This window comes from Hypanus sabinus, unplaced genomic scaffold, assembly GCF_030144855.1.
Source record: "Hypanus sabinus isolate sHypSab1 unplaced genomic scaffold, sHypSab1.hap1 scaffold_199, whole genome shotgun sequence".
Classification (NCBI taxonomy): Eukaryota; Metazoa; Chordata; class Chondrichthyes; order Myliobatiformes; family Dasyatidae; genus Hypanus; species Hypanus sabinus.
This window is the reverse complement of record NW_026780089.1, coordinates 372,102-391,049: the sequence shown is the minus strand read 5'-3', so window position 1 is coordinate 391,049 and position 18,948 is coordinate 372,102. Positions and strand designations below refer to the sequence as shown.

Below are 18,948 nucleotides of genomic sequence, written 5' to 3'. Positions count from 1 at the left end.
GACCACTAGGATAGAGGTAAGTACTGCAGAAGGAACACCAAAGTTTGGGAGACGTTACAAACAGAGCATGAATGGATGGATGGGCGCCGAAAACAACAGCAGGAAAAACAACGTAAGCAAACCAAGGCCGGTCTACATAGGAGAGAAAGGCAGGAATGTCAGTCTAAAGTTACAACTGATAGGGAAACATGGAATCCCGAACCCATGTCTGGCATATCGACACTGTATGAGTTTTGTGGCCTGCTAAAGCACTTTCTTAGGAGACCAAGCCTTTAATGATGGGAATCTGCCCCCCCCCCCAATTTAATGTCTTACTGCTCCAATGCTTACCAACTAAGTTAGCCAACAGCATTAACAAATAATATGGATTGGCCTGACAATGACCAAAATTGAATGCAATGAGCTTTGACATATCATTGGACCAGGGCTTTCAAATGCCTATCAACCCCGAAGAGAACTAATATTACAGGTGAATGGAGACTGTCTCTGTCTGTCGATGGAGTAGCACTAATTCTGTGCTGCTCTTAGTTTTCTCTCCCGCTCACAGCTTAAATTTTGAATTTCAAATTTTTAATTGCTGATTCTTGAAGGGGAGTGATATGTCTATGTCTACGAGAAGTGGGAAGAATCTGCATGAACCTACTGACAAAGGTAATGAAAAAGGAAAGACATCGAAGGAAAGATCTGATGAAATGCCATCATGGGCTGAAGATATTGTTCGGACACTGAAATCAATTCAAGATCAGAATAAGGCAATTAAAGATCAACTGGAAAAGAATATAATGAAATGAACTTATTTCTGGGAAAACTTAAAGATATGGAAACTCAAGTTACTAATCATGAAGAGGAATTGAAGTTAACTAAGCAAAAACTGTCTGAAACTATAACCTGTTTGGAAAAAAATCGTTAATAAGATTATTGATTTGCAAACTAGGTCTCGCAGAAACAACATACGAATCATTGGATTGCAGTAAGGAGCTGAAAATGGAGACATAATTGTTTACTTTGGTAAGCTCTTTCATGATCTATTTCTGACTATTTCATCACAGCTACTTGCTATTGAAAGAGCACACAGGCTGTCCACTTCGAAATTTAAAGACTCAACCAGATCAAGATCTGTTTTGGCTTGTTTTCATCACTTTAAAATAAAAGATCAAATAATGCGACAGGGAAGAAAACAGAGTTTTCAGATTCAGTGAGTCTGAGCTCCGTTTTTACGAAGATTATCCAAAAGAAGTAATGGAACAAAGAGCAAGATTTGCTTTGGTAATGAAACAAGCATATGATAAGAAACGATTCCCCTCTTTGAGTTACCCGACAAGAATGAAAGTTTTTCCTCCTAATTCTTCCCCATGTACTTTCTTTGACCCAAAAGTCGAGCTGGATTTTGTCCAGGCTATACCAGTCACCACCACTGACGTTACTACTGAATGAACTATCTGAAAAGCTGTTTGTTTATCTGTATATTACTCACACTACAAAAAGAAGATATATGAAGGCTATTTGGATATTTCATTGACAGATTAATAAAAGAAGAAAAGAAAACCTGCTCATCATTACATCCTATTGGATTTTTGTTTGGAAAGAACATTTACGGATCAAGTTTGACTGTTTAAATGGTTAATTACATATTTGACTGAGAAAAGAGGACAATAGGATTTGTTCCTTTTATCTAATATTTGGTTTGATTTTTTTTGTATTTTCTTAAATTACTAACTGGTAGTTTTTTTTTTCTACCAACAGGGTTTCTTTTTATATATTTATCTGGGAGGGTTAAGTTACTATGATTTTACTAATTAATATTTCCATCAATTTAGATCAGTTAAGTATACTATTAACTTTTTTTCATCTGTTTTATTATAGCGCCCTATAACTGAATTTAAAGTTTTCTTAGGGATTTAAAGCTAAACTTAAGATGGGGCTGGCTATTCTCTATAAGAGATTATGTTATTTTGGTTCTTTTGCTGTTTAACACATGATAGAATGTAAACACTCTCCTTTGTTGAGACTTTACTGTCTTTCTTGCAAGGTCATTTTATTTATTTTATGTACTGGCTGGGGGGAGGCAGAGATGAGAACAACAGAGTGGCCCATGTCTTTGCATCTATCTTAGTTCACTTGCCTTTTTTTCAGGCTTTTGGGAGGGTGGGTGGGTTTAAAGTTAGGAGTTTTTTTTTTCCCCATTGGGTGGTTCCAGAGCATGCGTGTTTTCTATCTGGCTTTATTCTTCATCACTGCCATCTTTGATAATCCCGTATTGGTATGTGTTCTGCACATGTATAAAGTAAATTAGAATAAAATTATAGTATGGCAGTTAAATGGATTCATGTAATCATTTGGAATATACGTGGTTGGAATTATCCTATTAAACAAAAAAGATTTAAAATTATTAATCGGTTCCAAACTGATATAATTTTTGCTCAGGAGACGCATAACAAGGCAGGAGATCAAAATAGATTTTTTCGCTGGTGGAATGGAAAACAGCTCCATGCTACTTCTCAGAGCAAAAGTAAGGGTGTGTCTATCTTTATTAAATCTAATATATTTACTCAAGAGGATAATGGTCCTCATTAGGTCAGATTCTAATGGTAGATTTTTAATTGTTAAAGGAGTGACTTGTAATAGAATGGTTGTTTTGGTTAATTTGTATGGTCCTAATTTAGATGATCCTGCTTTTTTAAAAAAAAAATATCTGCTTTACTGCCAGATTTAAATGAGTATATGTTGTTAGTGGGTGGGGATTTTAACTGTTGCTTAAATCCTATGACTGATAAGAGCTCAACTAATCAATGACTTCCAAATCATTTTGCATCAGTTATTAACTCTTTTTTGACCAATTTTGTGTTGATCGAATTATGGAGGCATTTACACCCTGATAACAGAGAATATTGTTTTTCTTTCCATGTTTATAAAATATATTCAAGGATTGATTATATTATAGTTGATCCCTGTCTTTTGCCTAATGTTAAAAACTGTGAATATGACGCTATTGCTATACCTGAGCATGCGCCTTTGAGTTTGTCCTTTGAATTTGATGATGACATTTTTGGCCGTCCACCATGGCACATGTCTCAGACTTTATTGCAAAGCTCTGACTTTATCCGTTTTATCAAAAGCCAGATTAAAGAATTTTTTACTTTTTAATGATATAAGTGGTATGTCTAAATTAATTATATTGGATACATTCAAAGCATTTTTAGGTGGTCAGATTATTTCTTATTCAACTAAACTTAAAAAACAGACTGAAGCAAAATTAGATAAAATTTCAAAACAAATTAAAGATTTAGATAATATCTATGTGACTTACCCTAATATTGACATTTAAAAAAAGGGTGGAACTTCAATCATAATATAACCTATTATTAACGCATTCAATTGAAGTTGATCTATTTAAGTTAAAGACCCAATTTTATATGTTTGGAGATAAAAATAATAAACTACTTGCATCTCAATTAAAATCAGCTGGAGCCAAGAGGCAAATTTTGAAAATTCGTAGAAAAGATGGTACCCTGGCTCGGGATTATGAAGAAATTTATAAGATTTTTCAAGACTTTTATAATGAACTTTATAAATCTCAATGTCCAGTGGACTCTTCTGAAATGAATGTTGTGTTTTTTTACAAATGATTGCTTTCCCTAAAATTTCTGTTGAGGATCAAAAAACTCTGGATGCCTAAATTACTGAATCCAGAATTCATGAAGCTATTTTCTCAAGGCAATCTGGTAAGGCCCTGGGACTTGCCGGTTATCCTGTAGAATTTTATAAAAAATTTGGAAAATTGTTTTCTCCGTATATGTTGGAGATGTTTAAAGAATCTTTTGTGAAAAGTGATTTACCCTCTACTTTTTATGAAGCTTCTATTTCTTTAATTCTCAAAAAGAATAAAGATCCTTCTGATTGTGCCTCATACAGACCTATTTCATTATTGAATGTTGATACTAATATTCACTTAAAGATAATGTTGGAGAGTATTTTGGGTAAAATCATTTTTAAAGATCAAACAGGCTTTATAAAGGGTCATTATTCTTTCTCAAATATTCGGAGATTATATAACATTATACATTCACCTTCTTCTAAAACTCCACAATGCCTTATATCTTTGGATGCTGAAAAAGTATTTGATTAAATTGAATGGAAATATTTATTTAATACTTTAGAAAAAAATGGTTTTGGTATTAATTTTAATAATTGGATAAAAATGATATATAAAGCTCCTATTGCTGTTGTTATCACTAATAACTGTAGGTCTCCTTTTTTCAGCTATCACGGGGGACAAGCCAAGCTTGTCCATTAAGTCCTTTGTTATGTAAATTAAGATTCGAGCCCCTTGCTATTGCTCTTTGTGAAGCCGAAAATATTCATGGGATTTTTGTGAATGAGACCATGCACAAGATCTCTCTTTACACTGATGATCTATTGGTATAGATATCCAAGCCTGAATAATCTATTCCTGCTTTGCTAAAATTATATGACTAAATCGGAGACCTTTCAGGATACAAAATAAATTTTAGTAGAAGTGAATTACTTCCTTTAAATGAATCTGTCTCTATATATGATAATATTCCTTTTAAAGTTATGGATTCTTTTAGATATTTAGGGGTTATAATTACTAAAAAATATCAGGAACTTTATAAAGCCAATTTTCCTCCTTTAGTTGATTTTTTTAGATTTGTTTTTACAAGACTGTTTAATGTCTTTTTCACAGTTAATGGACAAATATGATATCTCTAATACACATTTTTCAGATATTTACAGGTTGGGAATTTTTTACGTGATTTTTTAACCAATTTACCCCTTGGCCTGCTCTTTAAATTTGGCTTATGCTATTTTTCAGTTTAAACCTTGTCAAAAACAATTAATAGTAATCCTTTATAAACAGTTAATGAATGCTCGCATGTCGCCTAATGATAGGGTTCAACGCACCTGGGAAGTACAACTTCAACATTCACTTTCAGATAATCAGTGGAGTAAAATTTATTATTTAGTCAATAATTCACCTATCTCCACATGCCATATCTAAATTCAGTTTAAGATAGTACACAGGGCCCATATGTCCAAAGATAAATTGGCTCATATTTTTTCTAATATAAGCCCTATTTGTGACAGATGTACTGAAGAAGTAGCTACTCTTATGTTTTGGTCAGGTGCAAGTTTAAACAATTTTTGGAGGGATGTGTTTGGAATATTATCTAAAGTTATAGATGTGGATGTTCAACCTAATCCACTTACAGCAATTTTTGGGATTATTCCAGAAGAAGCACGCAAAATGTCTGCTTCCGCCCAACAAAATTTTTATATTTATTTCAGAATATTCCTGTTTTTGTTTACTAAGAAGTTTTTTTGATCGGATTGGTTCTATTATTCTATCTTTTATTTGGGATAATAAAAGACCAAGAATTGGTAAATGTCATTTGCAAAAGTTGAAAAAGGATGGTGGTCTCACTTTGCCTAATCTATGAATGTATTATTGGGCTGTTAACGCGGTGTATGTCCTTCTGATTACATTGGGTTGATAGGAATGAACAGCCAATATGGGTAGACCAGGAACCGAGAGCTGTGAAACAGTTTTATTTAACTTCGTTATTCGGAGTTACCTATACAATTAGCTAACGTTGCTAATTTAAACCTATATCCTGTGGTTAAGCACTCTTTACAAATTTGGATCCAGTTCCGCAATTTTTTTAATCTTAAAAAGGTTAAACTTTGTAGTATAATTTATCATAATTACTTTTTTAAACTTTCTTGGAGTGTTGCAATTTTTTTTTTACTTTGGAAAAATAAAGGTATTAATTTGTTTTTGGATTTATTTAAAGAAGGCAGATTGAGGTCTTTTGAACAATTTGTCGATAAGTATTCTCTCTTATATTCACATTTTTTACAATATCTTCAAGTTCGACATATTTTACAAAAATATTTAAATAATTTTCCTTACATATTGGAGGCTGATTTGTTAGATACTATTATGAATATGAACCCCTCGTTGAACGGTTCTGTTGGAAGAATTTATAATTTATTATTACAAAGGGATAAGCGTCCTTTACTTCAGATTAAACGGGACTGGGAGAAGGAACTCAATTTCTCTTTTATATGGCAGAATTGGACATGGATTCTGAAGCTGGTTAACTCTTCTTCGATCTGTGCTAGTCATTCACTGATTCAATTTAAAATTGTACATTATTACCATTTGACGAAGGAGAGACTTCCGAAAATATTTCCCAATGTTGACAAGTATTGGGATAGATGTAAAAATGAGATAGCCACACTGACACATGTGTTCTGGTGAAGTTCAATATTAAATCAGTTTTGGAAGTCAGTCTTTTCGACAATTTCTAAAGCACTCAGAATCAACTTACAACCTAATAAATTGACTATGCTTTTTGGAATAATTCCTCAAAATATCCATGGTGTTTGTTACATTGACAGCTAGGAGGGCCACCTTGTTGAAATGGAAGGATATATCAGCTCCTACTTTGTCACAATGGCTCTCTCAGGTGATGCTGTGTCTTGGAGAAAATTAGAAGTCGAACCTTTGTACTTTTATTTGATTTTGAGAACAGATGGGGCTCATCTGTTCATTATTATCATTTCAGTTAACTGATAGATTTCCTCCACGATCTAAATGTAAATTTTTTTGATATATCTTTTCTTTCTTTTTGGCGGTTTGATGTTTATTTTTAGAAGCTTTTTGTATGACGCACGGCTCCGGGGTTGTACCTCCAATGGGTTTCTTTTTTTCCCCCTCACTTTTCTTTCTTTTAATTTACAAAATTTTCAATCCTTAAGATAATTTCCTCTTTTATGAGGCATTGTAAGTGTTGTTACTTCAATGCTCTTGTGCTATTTTTGAATAATAATAATAATAAAAAGATATGAAAAGAATATTAAAGGTGAATATGTTCAGTGGGAAGAAGGATGTGAGCAGGCTATATCTGCGGAACAGAAATGGGAACAACCACCTTCCACGGGACAGGTGGGGACAACAAACCATTTAGAAATTGACAAGCAAGGATGCTTCCTACCGTGAGTACCACACCTCAGGAAGAGCCCAATGTAATATTGACAGTTGCTGCTATTCCAGTTCCGTATATGATTCATATGGGGGCACCTACAACCACTCTCAATCGGGAAATAGTATCGGAAAAGGGATTGCAGTTCTCAGACGCAACATTCACTCTGTCTGGGTTTGAAGGCATGGAATGTACGTATTCACATAACCAGCCACTGGAGGTGGAATTCCACGGGAACCATTGTGAGGTTTCATTTACAGTCAGCACCCCGCAGTCGGGGGTGTAATCCAGCAGGGTGAGACTTGCTCTGTCTGTTGGAAGTCGAGATTCCCTGCACAGGCAATGGTGTCACCCTGTGACAGGTGAACAACTGACAGCTTCCCCAATTTCCGACCCCCCTTGTTGTGGGCACCTAATCTGGACTCCACTGCATTTGAACCCCTTCTGCCAGTGGTCGACCCCTACGTGACTCTGTGCTGTGACCCTACGGGGTGCTCATCTGAGGAAAGTCAATGTTATGCACCCCTCGAGGGACAGAAGTTCCCGGTCATGGTGATTGGAGAGGTTAAAGGAAAAGTGGGCAGTGCATTACTGGCCGAATTTCCGGATTTCCTTTGGCGACAGACAGAACTGGTGGTTCCCCATACCGCTGTTAGTGTTTGCCCTGGGTTCAAGCCAAAGAGCCCAGAGTTCATTGCCTACACCTTGCTGAAACAAGCCTCCAGCACCGAGGGAGACTGGCAAGACCTGGCTGTGGTCCAACTCCGATACTGGAAGGAGTCTGAGGTGAAAACGGGACATCTGGTAAGACATTCTTTTAATATTGACCGATCCCAAGATGCTGTACCACATCTCTGAGCAAATTCAGGCCATGAAGTCGGTCGCACCAACTGTCCCCCTGTCCAGATCACTGTGAAAGAAGGACAGACTCTCCCATCCATTCTGCAATACCCCCTCTAGCCCGTCCGGATCACAGTGAAAGAAGGACAGACTCTCCCATCCATTCCACAATACCCCCTCTAGCCCGAAGCAATTTTATGAGGATGGAAACTCTTTTGTAGATCCAGCAGGGAAACGATATTCTTGCTATGCGATAGTGACAGACAGTGAAATTGTTCAGCAAGCTTCTTTTGAAGCATCTGACTCCGCCCAGAAGGCTGAGCTGTTTGCTCTGACTCGTGCTCTGTTGCTGGGAACGTTTACACAGATTCCTGTTATGCATTTGGGATTGTACATGACTACGGGGCTCTCTGGGAACATTGAGATTCCTGACTTCCTCTGGCCACCCCATTAGTAATGCCACCTTTGTAAACAACTTACACACCGCTGTACAGCTACCTCGAGTTTTGGCTATTATGAAATGTGCAGCCCACACTCGCTTGTCCGACTGTGTCACTAAACACAATGCTCCAGCAGATCAAACAGTGAAAAGTGCGGCACTATCCTCAGTAGTTGTAGCTTCCTCGGGTTCCCCGTCAAGCAACCCTCCATGACTAAAGCAGAATGGGTTTGCCAGACATGTGGGAGGTAAATAATTTTCAGGGGGACGCCTCTGAGGAAGAGCGCAAACTGTGGTCACAGATGGGATGCCAGAAAGACCAAGACCTAGCTTTTTGGATTACCCCAGCGGGACAGGTTTGTGTTCCTACACAGTTTTTACCAATATTGGCTGATTATATACATGATTTACCACCCCTGGGAAAGGAGGGAATGGTTGGTAGCCTGCACCCTGCACAGCGGGTACGAGTCCCTTGACAGGTGGACGTTTTTCTGTCTACAAATTGATTTTATTGAATTACCAATGGCCCACACTCTGTGGTGAAAGTAAACGAAGGGGTATGTAACGAACTAGCTATCAAGCAACAATTCCACTGTGTACACCACCCACGGGCCGCTGGCAGAGTGGAAAGAGCCAAAGACACTCTGAAGAGTAAATCGGCCAAACTAACGGCGGAGGCTGGACTCACTTGGTTGAAGGGCCTACCGTTAGCCCGATTCCACGAGGGTTACCCCATAGGGGAAAGCGGGGTTGTCACCTGTTCAAAACATTCATGGATGGCCCATGAGGATATCCTGGGGACCAAGACTTTGTGCACCATTGCTCCCAGAAAGCCTACCAGCAAAATTAGATATTGGAAGAGATGGGGAAATAAATATGCCAACTAACCAAAATTTTCCAAGCGTTACATTCACAGGTATGACAGGCTTACAAGGAAGAGAACTACCCAGCAGAGAGGAGTGACTATCCCACCATAGAACCTGGGAATTTATCCTGATCAGGAACTGGGACTGAGGGAAAGTTGGACCTCGGTGGAGAGGACCATATGAAGTGTTACTGACCACTCCGATGACCGTGAAACTGGAGGGGCAATACATTGAAGAGACTGCAAAGATGTTACTGAAGGAACTAAGTAGAAGGACTCTCTCAGACTAAAGGAAATTGTATTGGTTGATAGTGGAGAGTGATGAACCTCTAGGTTTCTTGCCGTGGATTGTCATTTTAAGAGATAGTGCCTGAGTGACGTCAGCCGGCAGCTTTCTGGGGGGGAGAGAGAGAGGGGGGAGAGAGAGAGGGGGGAGAGAGAGAGGGGGGAGAGAGAGAGGGGGGAGAGAGAGAGGGGGGAGAGAGAGAGGGGGGAGAGAGAGAGGGGGGAGAGAGAGAGGGGGGAGAGAGAGAGGGGGGAGAGAGAGAGGGGGAGAGAGAGAGGGGGGGAGAGAGAGAGGGGGGAGAGAGAGAGGGGGGAGAGAGAGAACACGAACGCACGCTGGAACTATTTGACCACGCAGCGTGTTTACACTTCCCAGTTTGTTTCATTGAAGCAAGGATTATTCATCCATTGTATACCGAATGTGGGATTGTCACTTTGTTTGATCCTTTGGAGTGGATCTGTTGGTTTGGGAGTATCCTGTGAGGACCACTCGTGCTAGCCCTTGCCTGGGTGTGGTAATTCACTTGAAGAGGATACCCCTGTGATCAATCACTGCTGGTGATAATTCGTATAATCCAAATGGGGATTTGTTGGAGTATCTCGCGGCTACCACTTTTGTTAACCCTTAGCAGGATTTGGGTGTGTTCTGTGGTAAACACTTGTGAGAAGGGATAATCACTGTCGGTAATACTTTGTGTGTTGGATCTGGATTGGGAGTACCTTGAGGAATCTAGCTGTGCGTTAACCCTTGCTTGGGTGGTCATACCCTTTGAAGACTTATCCCTGTGATAAGCTAATTTTGGTGATATTTTGTATGTGGATTTAGAGCAACGATGGACAAGACCTACAGTGACTGTTATCCTGTTTTACCACCGTGGAATTTGAGGAATTCAATGTAGTTGCCTTCTCTCGACATTCACCTTGGATTAAAAATATCCCTCTCGTCATTTACTCCATGGCTTAACTGAACTTTTATGCTTCACCATCTCAAGACTTTAAGCTTGGTATTCCCTGAGCTCAGTGGTTTGGGAGTTATATTTACACATATGTGTACTCATATCACTTTTAACTTTAGATTATTTTGCTTAAGTTGTTATACAAGTAGATACTAATAAAGACAGCGCTTTTAACATCAAAACTAGACTCCAGGTGTTGTCTACAGCTGCTGGTTCATTTAAACCATTACCGGTGCGTAATAGTGGTGTTAGTGTTTATGTCTTTGAGAGGGCTCACCCCAGCATCCAGTTAAGATTTTTCTGTCTCTGTCACACTTATGCCAAATGGGTAGAACTAGGGGCCCTGACAGACACAGTGTTTTGACAGGTGTATCTCAGGCCCCCACCAAACAGAATTTCCTACACTGGGAAACATGCATCGTGGCTGTACTTGCAGGTGCCCAGCAGCGGAGAGGAATAACTGAAACTGAGCGATCTTTGATGATAGTTTTTCTCTCCTATGGAGTGGCCGGGAATTCACAAGAGACAGTCAATTTGGCTACAGCACTTGAGGAGCTGGCCACAATACTGCAGGGGCCCTAACAGAAACACAGGCCCAAGTAACAGAAATACCCACTGAAATGATTGCAATCCGGCAAACAGTCCTACAGAATCGTACGGCTTTAGATTTTATCCCAGCTGAGAAAGGGGGAACCTGTGCTATTATTGACACAGAATGCTGCACCTTTATCCCTGATGTGTCTGATAACACTACATCTCTCTCCGAGCACACTGCCTAGGAGATTGACAGCATCAAGAAAGTAGGGCAGGATTTACACGGGTTCACGGAAGGGTCGAAATGGTGATCTTCAAAGGCCTGTTTGTAATATGTGGGGCATGATATTGCATTACGTCCTAATAGTTGTACATATCATTGTTATAGTTACTGTTGAATGCAGTTTTTCTCACTGAGAAGTCAAAGCTGTACTTGGTTGCTTTCTCTGTAAAAAAATTACTGTTTTGTTGCTCATGTAATGATCAAAAAGGAGGGAATGATGAAGTATGGTTTAACACTTCATTAAAAAATAGCAGCCTGTTTTTCTGAAAGAAACTGCTGATGATCAATAGATGTACTAAGCCATGCTGAGCCATATTTCTTCTTCAGGGTAGCTAGCTAGGGTTTCAGGATGCTTATCTCCTTGTGTGTTCATGCGCAGAGATAGGACAGCGTCAGTCTGTTCTGCGTGTGTAAGCCATTATGACTATTTTGTAATTTGTCTTTAGGGGCTCCAGCCTGTCATGTAGTAAATAACTTTGGTTCCAGCCTGTCTTGTGTGCGGAGTATCTGGATGGATATATCTGTGGTGAAGGGGAATTGTTAGTCAGTTAGTGGATTGGGTGGGAATTCCTGTTGGAGTGGCTAACTGAGTAAGCCCCGGGTACTTAGAATAAAGAGTTTGTACTAATACAGTCTCTGAGTGACTCTCTCCGGATTTGACTTCCACAGAATGGGATTGGTTTCAAACGGCTGGGCTGCTGGAAGAACAGTACCAGACCTGCAATGATTGCAACTGGGTCTGACAGAGGCATAATTGGTTCTTCAGTCTCACTCCAGCCGTTTCCTACCTTCTCTTGTACAGGTATGTAATGTCTAAAGGACCAATGTTTGAATGAATGAGACTCACACAACTTTCTCCTGACTGAATCACTGGAATCTCCGAGTCAGATGGGTCCTCTCCAGTTGATGCTCTCAATCCTCGGGCTGGTTCACATGTTGCTGTTCCCTTGTCTTCAGTCGTGGGTTTTCTTCCAATAAATCTCTCACTGCAGGTCTAACGTTAACATGAAAGATAATGAAGCACATTAATAATAAAAAGCAGAACCAAACATTTCTGCTTAATGTTACTAAGAACAAAACTCACTGAAATTTAAACGTTGAAGGCAGATATAATGATCTCAGTGAAGAATCTTTTATTGTCCCTCACATGATACAAAAGAATATGGGATAAAAAGGAGCCATCATTCAGTCATGGTAAGACATAAGGTACAGAATTAGGTGATTTGATCCATCTGGTCTGTCCCACCATTTAACCATGGCTGATTTTTATTCCAACACCATATTCCTGCCTTCCTCCTGTAACCCTGAAGCCACTTAGCAATCATGAATATATTAATCTCTATCATAAATATACCCAAATCGCAGCCTCAACCAACCTCTGTGGAAACAAATTCCACACTTCGGACACCTAATGGCAAAAAAAAATTCGCAACTGAATTTTAACGAGAAGCATCTTTATTCTGAGACTGTGCTGTCAGATCACAGACTCTCCGTCTAATGGAAACATCCTCTCCATGTCCACTGTATCCAGGCTGTTCAGCATTCGGTAGGTTTACTTAACCAAAGCTCGCCTCCACAAACCCCACCGTCCCTCTGAACTCCATCCAGCACAGGTCAAGAACCATCAAATGCTCCTCATACATAAAGCCGATCATTCCTGAGATTATTCATGTGAACCTCATTAGCAACAACTGTACTGAACACATTTCCAGCAATAACAGGCAAACTGGTTCCAGGATAATTGACAGGGAAAAGTTGTGCTTCCTTTACTGATCTACTATCACAGATCGAGTCATTTCCATTTCCAGGTTAAATGTAATAAAAAGAAAGTGGAATTACCAGAAACACTCAGCAGGTAAGGAACAGCTGCGGAGAGGGGAACAAACTTTACAATTCAGGTTAATGACGTTTCGTCAGAATGACTTCAAACATTTAGTTTTTAGTGCAACTTGAGATTCTGCCTGATTTCCACCGAGTGACAAACTGGTGACAGTGAGGGGTCCCCTCACACAGTTTGAACACCAGACTCACGGGTCTATTTCTACTGTTGTAAACACGGAAAAGCCGGTCCAGAGACGTCAGAACACACCGCAGCTACTGAATTAATTATACAAAAATGACAAAGATAGAAGAAACAACAAGCACTTTGTTATATATACTTTGATCCTCACCAAATTTTTATCAACACACTATAGAGAATTTCCCATCCGGACACTTCACGCTTTGCATGGTAGCTGCGAGGATCTGCACAGTCCTTTGGATCCAGATCAGTCCTCGGTAAAGCAGGCAGTGAAATCAAAGATTCCCACAACCTGGGACGTTCTCCTTTCTCACCCAGCACAGTCCGGGAGAAGACACAACAGCCGGAAAGCTCCAGGACAAACGCGAGGAGCCTCTGGAAGCGGGGCGAGTTCGGGAAGTTAATGGGACTCGGTGGGCAAAATCACACCACGTGACCTTGCATCACAAAGGGGAGGGCGGGGCGAATCTGCGGCACACAGTCTCACGTGACCTGTCGGCGGGACTTCCATTTAAATTCTGCAGAAACAGACAGCCTGGGCTCCTGGTTTGGATGGTTCAAAGCAGATTAAGTGGAGTTGACACATTTCTGACGAGCCCAGATAGTTGGGAAACAAATGAATTCCTGGCCCTCAGTTCGGGGCTCACGGCCAACATCGGATCTCCCCGCTCGGGATCGGTCTCAATACTCACCGATGGGAAAGTGATATCTTCGGCCCGCAGACAGTGATCCCGACGGAAGAGACGAAAGTCTTTCCCGATAACACAGCCGACCTACTTCAACTCTGAGCGGAGAGGATAACACCGTCCAGCCGGAGACTGTGAACATGCGCGAAGAGATTGTTACATCATCGGGAGGCGGGGCCTCTGAAACAGACGCGCGGCATCTGCGGTTAAATGGGAGGGGCAAACGGGATCACGTGTCGGGATTGGTGACACCCCCCGCCCCCCCCCCACCCCCAGGCAGAGACCCCAACTACTCATTAGTCTGTGGAAAGAAGCAAACTTGCCGCTCACATCTCCTCTCACCTTAAATTTATTAGACATTTCAACCCCCAGGAAAAATATATCGTCTGTCCACTCTATCTATTCCTCTCGTAATCTTATAAACGTCCATCCAGTCTCACCCCAGCCTGCGCCGCTCTGGAGAAAACAACACGTTTGTCCAGCCTCTCGTTATAGCTCATGCCCTCTAATCCAGGCAGTGTCCTGGTAAACCTCTTTTGCGCCCTCTCCAAAGCCCCGACATCCTTCCGAGAATGGGGGAGACCAGAACTGTATGAAACACTCCAGATGTGGTCTAACTAGTTTTATAAAACTGTGTTACGAGCTGCAACGTTTTAGAAACGAACCAGCAGTAATAGAGTTCACAGCGGAGTCTGGTTTTGATGTTTAAACCATTCTCTTTATTAGTGTATAGTAACTTAATGAAATAAAGGAAAGTTGACAGTGTTAAGTGTATATATGTGTAAATGTAATTCCCAGACTATCGAGCCTGAGGGGACAAAGCTTAGATTCCTGAGATGGTAAAGTAGGAATGTTCAGTAATACACGGAATGATGGGACAGAGATATTTGTCATCCAGGGTGAAACGTAGAGAAAAGGCCATTACTTCAAAATAATCGCCGTCGAAGTTCTTATCCGTTGAATCCGTCCACATACGAGTTATCAGTGAAAGTGACCTGTCACAGGAATACCGTTTTCCAGGGGTTGCCACACAACATGCCCAGGCAAGGGTTAACACAAGATATTCCATAACCCACTCCTATTGATTATACGAAGTGACAGCCACAGACGTTCGTTGTGGTTCCGTGTACCGATGATCAACCCACTCTTGTGGGCAGAGGAGAGTTCCAATCCTCAGCTGCGACTAACTGAAGCGATCAGCTTTTCCAGTCTCTCTCTCTCTCTCTTTAGACTGGCCGACTGCCTGTCTGCAGATCGCTCTCTCTCTCTCTCTTTTATGGTTCAGTCCACAGTCAGCGCTGTCAGCCTGTGACTGACGTCATAGTCCCGCCTCCTTGGGGTCTGAGATCCCTCTGATCATCGACACTGTTCAGGGTTTTGCATTTAACAGTGTACTGTCTCATACATTCGACCTACCGAGCTGCCAAGATGATCATCACTAATCAAATCTCACTGAGATTTCTCAGGTCCTGTTGAATTTATTGACAAGTGCACCAATACGGGAAGATACAGGTACAGAGAAACATTGACTTATGGCAGCATCACAGGCAAATACATTCAGATAACACACGGAACATAAGTTATACGATTCTCTGTCAGTAACAATCTGTAAATATGTTTTAAGTCATTAGCGATGTATAAAATACATTGTGTCATGACAAATATTAAAATGTGCATTTTGTCTCAATAACAGACATGGAAATGTTGAATTTGGTCCCTGTCTCCATTCCTCCTGTAATCCACAACCAGCTCCTGTGTTTTTGTCACAATGAGGGAGAGGTTGTTTTCTTGACACCACTGTGTCGGGGTGATGACTTCTTCTCTGTCGGTTGCCTCGTTATTATTTGAGATTAGGCCAGTCAGTGTAGTGCCGTCAGCAAATTTAGTTAGCAGATTGGAGCTGTGGGTGGCGACACAACTCATGGTTGCACAGAGTAAAGGAGGGAGGAAGAAGACAACCCTGTGGGGTATGTGTGCTGAGGGTCAGAGAGAGAGAGAGAGAGGTGAGAGAGCCCACACTTACCACCTGCCGGCTATCTGACAGGAAATCCAGGATCCAGCTACACAAGGCAGGGTGAAGGCCGAGGTCTCTGAGCTTCTTGTCGATACTTCACGCCTTGGTATGGCTACTGCTCTGCCCATGACTGCAAGGAACTGCAGAGAACTTTGGAGAGCAGTGAACATCAGAGAAACAAGCCTGCACTCCATGGACTCTCCCTACACTCCCCCTCCCTCGGAAAAGCTGGCCACGTACTCAGACCCTCACAACCTGGACATCCTCGCTGCAAATCCGCTCCCACATCGGGGAAGAGATACAAAAGCCTTAAAGCGCGAACCACCAGGCTCAAGGACGGTTTCCTGTCTGTGGTTATAAGCCAAATGAATGATAAAATGGACTCGGCCCCACAATGTAACTCGACGTGACCCTGCACCATATGTCTATCTGCACTGCACTTTCTCTGCAGCTATAATGCTTTGTTACATTGTTGTCTTGTCATTTTCATTTTTCATTTTTAGAATTTTTTTTACTAGTACATAATCTTCTACAGCTACAGAATGAAACAAGACTTCAATAGATTAATATGTATATAATTAATAAAGTTGAAGGAAAAAACTAATCGTAAAATATAAAAATGGAAAATATATATAGGAAAAGGAAGGAAATAAAGAACCCCATCTAACTGGGAGGGAACCCACTAACAACAAAAAAGGGAAAAAACCCATTAGGAATCAACCCCCCGGAGCAATACGTTTAACCATCATCTAAATATAAAAATAGAATCATCAACCGCCATTTCATATTTATAATAAAATAAAATTGGAAGGAAACCATATAGCATATTACAAATTAAATGATAATATTTGGCAAAGAACTCTATCTTCTCTCAAAATCGAATCGAGGATCAAAAGTTCTCCTATTTTTTTTCAAACTGAGACATAAGATTCCTTGAGAAAACCATTCAATTAATACAAGGGAAGAAGTATCTTTGTATCTTAATAAAATAGCTCTTCTTGTCAATAGTGTAACAAATGCAATTACATGTTGATCTGAAGATGAAATACCCTGAATATGATGTGGAACTATACCAAATAGAACAGTCAACCTATTAGGTTGTAAATTCATTTTCAGAGCTTTAGATCTTGTTGGAAATAAAGACTTCCAAAACGATTTTAATGATGAACATGCCAGAACATATGTGACAAAGTAGCTACTTCAGTTTTATATATATCACAGCATTTGTCTATACTAGGAAATATTTTAGATAGTCTCTCCTTTGTTAAATAATAACGGTGAACAATTTTAAAATGAATTAAACAATGGAATATAGAAGAACAATTTCCGTTTTTCAAAACTCGAAGCCAATCTTCATTAACAAAGATCATATGAAGTTTTCTCTCCCAATCTTGTTTAATCTTTAGTGATATGTTCTCATTTGTAACAAAAATAAGTTATACATTCTGCCAATGGAAACTTTCTCTAAGGGATTCAATTTCAAAATGGTATCTAACAAATCAGATTCTTGTAAATATGGAAACTTAGGTAAGCATTGTTGTAAAAAATGTCGAAACTGAACATATTCCAAAAAATGTGTATGAGCGAGAGAAATTTTGTCAATTAGCCCTTCAAAGGTCATCAATCGACCATCACAAAATAAATCTCTAAAAGAATGGATCCCTTTATTGTTCCATAGGAGAAAAATGGGGTCAGTTGTTGAAGGTTTAAAAGAAAAGTTTCGATATAAAAAACTAGACAACTAAATTGTTTCAAATTTAAAAAATTACGAAACTGAACCCAAATCCGTAGGAATAGTTTAATAACCGGGTAAAGATTGAAATTTGGAATTTTGGAGAGCTGTAAAGGTAATGGAGCTGCTAATATTGAAGTTAAATGAAATTGTTTAACAGCTTTTAATTCCAAATCAACCCATAATGATTTTTGTTTCTTATCAAGCCAGTATAACCGAAAACATAATTGTCTAATATTCACATCCCAATAATACAGTCTTAAATTAGGAAGTGCAAGACCACCATCTTTTTTAGATTTTTGTAAATTATACTTATTAATTCTTGGTCTCTTATTGTTCCAAATAAAGGAAGAAATAAGAGAGTCAATTTGGTCGAAAGATTTTTTAGTTAAAAAGATAGGTATACCAAACAAGGCAGTAAGGGGATTTGGGTCAAATTGGACCCAAAAAAAGTTGTGAAAAGGCATGGAATACTTCCCGCCAAAACTTTTCAATTGTAGGGCAAAACCAAAACATATGAATTAACGAGGCATCAGCAGAGTTGCATTTATTACAAAGTGGAGAAACATTCTGGTAAAAACTGGAGAGCTTCTGTTCATAATCGTATGCTCTATGAACCACTTTATATTGTAGAAGAGAATGACGAGCACAGACAGATGATTTATTAACCCGTTTAAGAATTCTATTCCATCTATCATCAGAAATCTGACAATTTAGGTCATCCAACCAAGCTCTTTTTATTTTATCAAAGAAGTCTTGTCTAGAATCAATCAACAAGTTATAGATACCGGTAATAGAACCATTTACAAAGGTGTCCTCGTAAACCTCTTCTGCGCCCTGTCCAAAGCCTCGATATCCTTCCGAGAATGGGGGCGGCCAGAACTGTATGAAACACTCCAGATGTGGTCTAACTAGTTTTATAAAACTGTGTTACGAACTGTAACGTTTTAGAAACGAAACAGCAAAAACAGAGTTCACACTGGAGTCTGATTTTGATGTTAAACCCATTCTCTTTATTAGTATCTACTTCTAACATAGTAATTTAAAGAAATAAAAAAAAGTTAGCAGTGTTATGTGTATACATGTGTAAATATAATTCCCAGACTATCGAGCCTGAGGGAACAAAGCTCAGAGTCTTGAGATGGTAAAGTAGGAAAGTTCAGTAATCCACGGAATAAATGATAGGAGAGAGATATTTGTAATCCAGGGTTAAACGTAGAGAAAAGGCCGTTACATCAAAATAACCGTCGACGAAGTTCTTATCCGTTGAATCCGTCCACATACGAG

At 39.7% G+C, this 18,948-nt stretch overlaps 1 protein-coding gene across 4 annotated transcripts in view; it reads right to left on the bottom strand.

The window, feature by feature from the left end:
• The window catches only part of LOC132387566 (gastrula zinc finger protein XlCGF26.1-like), a 45,736-nt gene extending 29,732 nt beyond the window's left edge, over positions 1–16,004 (bottom strand). For 2 of the 4 annotated variants that reach the window (XM_059959953.1, XM_059959954.1), the window contains exons 1-3: positions 15,939–15,956; positions 13,922–14,047; positions 12,057–12,203 (exon numbers count right to left, since the gene is read on the bottom strand). The gene's annotated coding sequence lies outside the window, so the exon portion shown is untranslated. Of the gene's footprint in view, positions 1–12,056; positions 12,204–13,921; positions 14,057–15,938 lie in introns of those variants that run through there. The other 2 variants (XM_059959951.1, XM_059959952.1) reach the window with 2 other exon arrangements.
• Between the last annotated feature and the right edge of the window lie 2,944 nt (positions 16,005–18,948).